Source organism: Monodon monoceros, unplaced genomic scaffold (assembly GCF_005190385.1).
Source record: "Monodon monoceros isolate NGI ecotype Baffin Bay Population unplaced genomic scaffold, NGI_Narwhal_1 Super_Scaffold_22, whole genome shotgun sequence".
Lineage (NCBI taxonomy): Eukaryota > Metazoa > Chordata > Mammalia > Artiodactyla > Monodontidae > Monodon > Monodon monoceros.
In genome coordinates this window covers 101,718,516-101,723,754 of record NW_021703779.1, presented here as the reverse complement: position 1 = coordinate 101,723,754, position 5,239 = coordinate 101,718,516, and positions in this window count along the sequence as shown.

The following is a 5,239-nucleotide window of genomic DNA, read 5'->3' as shown; positions in this document are numbered from 1 at the left end:
AAATAAATAAATAAATAAATAAATAAATAAATAAATAAATAAATAAAAGTAGCGTGGAAAAAAAGAGGGGATCATAGTCATGCCTACATTTACATTCCAGAAGAACAACATCCCTAGACAACTTTGGGTCCTATATAATTGTATATTTTGGTTTTACTGCTTTTATTTTCATTCTGGATGTATTGCTATACTTTCTATGCTGCAAAATCTTAGTGGCGTTGATCATTAACTAGATCTCTGGCCTTTATTATTTCTGTCCTACTGCCCTGAGTAGATAATGCACTGCCGTGTCTGATACAGTACAACGGCCTTTACTTCAACCTATTAGACAAAACACCTTCTACAAAGAGGGGGACAGCACAGCTATAAACGTTTTCAACTCTTTGTGAACAGGTATTACATAGAGTCAGTACACAGTATATTTATTAAGAATAAAAGAAGCAGTCCTAAAGTCACCTGACGATTGGCAATTCCATCTCCTGCATAATAAAATGAGAATATCTGTCATTTCCAGTTTTATTATAAACTCTTAAAATACTTTCAACTACTGTAATAACTTTCAGATGAGACTCTTAAGGAACTTGCTGCTTAAGTACTAAAGCAGGCTTTTTCAGAGCCTGAGATACTCTCAAGTAAAAATTCCTTACATTTGTATATTGCTGAACAAGTTTAAAATGCTCTCATGCTTAATATCATTAGATTCTCCTAACACAACCCCAAATGTCAGGCTGGGCCAGTTTGAGCATCCTTTTTTTATAGATGGATACTACAGCTCCAGAAAGTTATGTGACGTGTACATGATCACACAGTTCAGAAGTAGTTCCTGGGACCCTGATGGAGTTCTCAGAATATTTTAATATAAAGTGGAAACTATTTTTAGATTCACTTCTTGAAGGTTTGTTTCTCTTACTTTGGGAAGAAAAATATATTGAAAAGAATTTTAATCATTCTTGGATGATTAAAGACCTTACAGTGCTTCAGGGTCTTCAGGGTCAGGGTCCCTCAATTCCCTGACCATCAACTTACATGATACCTGTGGTTATTTACTATCAGGGGCAAGATAAGAGTGGGCAGCTCAGAAGTTAAACTAGGGGTCCTGGAGATTGATTCCCTGGCTGGAAGACCTTTGGCTTGTCTCTCATCTCAGGTGACTGGAGGTTCTTTGACTTCTGCCTCAACCTCCTGGTTTAGAGGACTTATGCTTAATTCCAGGTATGTCTAACTCCCCAGACTCTACCTTAAGTGCCAGTTTCCCAGTTTTTGCATAATATTCTTCCCAAGGTATAACAGCAGCACCCCCATCAATTATTTATTAAGGAGCCAGAACCCCTACCTGCTACATTCTCAGTCTAAGGCCTAGCCTATTTCCTAAAAAGCTCAGTGGTACATAAGTTGTTTTTTTGTTTTTTTTTTTTCTGAGGCATAATTGACATGTAGAAGTACTTTGAAGCCCATTATATCTCAAGTGACTACTAGAGTGCTGAGCATATTATAAAAGTTAAATATAGATTTGTTGAGTAAATAAGTGAATGAATCAATGAATGAATCAATGAAGTATAAAAGGTTCTTTATTTGAGGTCAGCAAGTTGGTACTTAAAGGCATTTTGGTAATTACTTGCTGCTTAGGAGAAGGAAGTGGTGATCACAATCTCAAGGACAGTGAGAAATATTTGTAGGTGGTCAGGTAATTAAAAACAAACAAAAGCAACTATAGCTACAATTGTGTTCTGATACAGACTAGAAGGGAGGTCAGCAACCTAGGATCCTGGTTCAGTAAATATATTTTAATGAACATAAGCATTGAATAACTTTGCATTTTCCCTATTTTGGTTTTTAAGAATGACACTCACATTCTAATTTTCCCTTTAAAATCCTCTTGGAAACTTAAACTCACAAATGTTGTCAGTCTAAACAAACATCCCTGATTGAAATTTTCCTTCCTGACTACTCATTGAGGATTATGCGTTTAAGGGCTTTTTATAACTTAATCTGCATAACCTTGAAGAGTCTCTTCATATTTTAGCTGATTAAAAATATTTTTCACAGCCCGTAAAGCAAGATATAATGCCATGCTATGTGTATTTAACAGAGAAAATATGCTTTATGTGATCCATTAAGTCGTTTGTGAAATTACATTAGTTCCATGCCATTAGTACATCTCTTTCAGACACATCTGTGGCCCTCTCTTGACAGGTAAATTAACAGTTTCATCAATCTATTCAGAGATTTGTAATGACCTTCTAATACAAAAAAAAACAAAAAAACACCTTATCGGGAGTTACAAAAGATATCAGACATACTCTTCAATAGAATATCAGAGAAATGAATGGGACAAGATAATATCATACTCCTTGATGGATAATGGCATATTTTAGAGATATTATTAAATTATATCCACTTATGGGGCTAAAAAAAATCAAAATATAATATGGGGCAAATACAGATGATTGCAACAATGATGTTTAAAATGCTGTGACTTTTTTAAGATGCCAAAAAATTATTAGTATAAAAATCCTGTTTCCATAACATGAAAACTGTTAAATCATAAGCATATTGTTAAACTTTGACAGTATCCACTCAGCTAGTGTTCCTTTTTAAAAAATATACCACTGCTAATTCTAATCTTTTACTATTTATGAAAGGATAGCATTGTAGCAAAATGCTATCATCTTTAACTATCCTGCTCAAAGCTTTTAGTATGACTGATTATTTAATGTTTTGGAGATAAATTTCAGATGTCACTGCCCTCTCTCCTTCAGTCTTTGGTTCTTTTTTTTTTTTTAAACATTTACTGTTAGTGTATATTGTTTCCATAACAATAAATTACAGCAGAAGCAACACTTTCCAATGTGCCATTGTCTTAAATCATCTAGCATATCCCCAGTTATTTTTGCCATTCACATCCCACTCCCACTTTGCAACTTGTGCTTTGCTAATTTTGGACTGACTGGTATAAAAATTAACATCACCATCACCTCCTCTGTGTCTACCGCAGCTCAAAGTGCTCTCTTCTTCCACTGAATTTTCACAGCACTTAATGTCTATTCATCTCATAAATGCCATTGGGTACTATTAGTAATAATTTCCTTTATTTTCCCAACTAGACTGTAAATTGTTTGGGGGCAGTATGTAAGATGGTTAAAGCTTGGGCTCTAGCATCAGACAGGCTTAGGGTCAAATCCTGGGTCTGCCATTTGACTAGCTATGTGACCTTGGACAAGCTGCTGTATCTCCCCAAATCTGAGTTTCCTCATTTGTAAAATGAGGATGACATTGTAACGTCATGGCATCCCCCCAACCACAGTGTTTATCACTCTGTTTTATAGGTAAATGAAACACTATAGAAATTTGTGGATGGCCAGAAAAAAATTGTCTTACTTCAGTATATCTTTCAAAATATATTGATAAAAATAATATGGCAGGAAATATGCTAGCCTTATTTTTTAATTCTATAAAACTGAGTTTCAATCTCAGCTGCCTAAGACCACTAATGAACCAGAGCCCACTAGAAAAGGTATTGTACGAGTATAGGTTCCAGAGCCAGACTACCTGTGCTTACATCTCACCTCTGCCACTCATTATCTGTGAGACGTAGGATAATCTGCCTATACTCTTTAAGCCTCAGTTTCCTCTTCTGTAAAATGGGGGTATTAACAACATTAGATACATCATAAGGTTATTGTAAGGATTAAATAAGTTAATGAATGTGAGTCATTTGGAACATTACCTGGCATAAAGAAATTATTGTTAGCAATTATTGTTATATTTGTACTCATCATTCAAATATGCTGAATTCTCAATGTTGAATCTTTATGAAATAAACAAATGGTTTGTATACGGAAAAAATATACTGTGGGACATCTCATAGAAGGGGTAATAACCAAAGAGTGCCATCCACATTCGTAGGTCCAAGAAACTCACTGAGTGCCCAAAGCTTTAAAAGCCTATTCCTAAATTCTGTTTTCAGTTATTTACATTCAGTAGTCCATGCATTTTTCAGAGTGACACACTGAGCAACATTTTTATCAGTTGCTCTAAGCAGATAAGAATTACCATTCCAAATTATATTTATGGTCCATTGATTCTCTAAGACACAGATCAAGACCCACCTTTTACAATAAACTCAGCATGTTGCTAGTATCTTTCTTGAGATCCTACAGTACTTTATCATCTAAAGCAGGGGTTGGTGAAATACGGTCTCTGGTTAAATCCAGCTGCAAACCTGTTCTTTTACAGCCTGTGAGTTAAGAGTAGCTTTTATATTTTTAAAGAATTATAAACAAAAATAATGAATATGTGACGGGGATCATCTAGAGTCTGCAAATTCTAATGTATTTACTATGTGTTCTTTCACCAAAAAAGAAAGAAAAATGTGCTGACCTCTCATCTACAGTCTTCATTTGGCACTTAATCATATATGGTTTAAAGACGTATCTTGTGTTCACTGTTATTGGTAGGTAATAACCGTAATATTCATATCTTCATTATTAGGTGCTTACAGTGTTTCAGGCACTATGCTAAGTATTTAACTACATTACCTTATTTTACACTATAGTCCTATGAGGTAGATAATATTTTAATTTCCTCATTTTATAAATGAGGAAACTGAGATAGAGTAGTATGTATCATGCCAAGGTTACACGGCTAGCCAGTATTTGAACTTAAATCTTATTCAAAAACTCACGGTCTTTTTCCCACTGTGGCACACTGCTGTTGTTTTTGTTCTCTTAAGTCATTTAAATCATGTGCATGTGTGTTTAAGCCTAGATTATAAATTCCTTAAAGGCAAAAGCCACGTGTCTCCCACAACAGAGAACGCTACATACACAGTAGCTGTCCAATAAATATTTACTAAATGCAAAAATAATGTAGGTCAATATTTAATCTTTCATAGGCCTACTGAGGGATATGTTATTAAAGAATATAATCATACATTCATAAATTAGGGATGTACCTAATATTTCAAAACTTTCTCCAAATCTTTAAATATATCTTTCTATTTGAACCCTTATTTTCCTATGCTAAAATGAAGCTGTGTTTGGAATTATGTTATCCATAAGTTTCCTTCCTTCCTCCCTTCCTCCCTTCTTCTTCCTCCCTCCCTTCTTTCCTTTTATTTCTCCCTTAAAAAAATATTTAGCATGCTGCTTACTATATGTAAGTTAAAGTGGTGGACAAAATAAGCCTGGCCCATGTTCTCATGTAAACTGAAATCTAGGTTCTTTGCTTCTTGTTCATA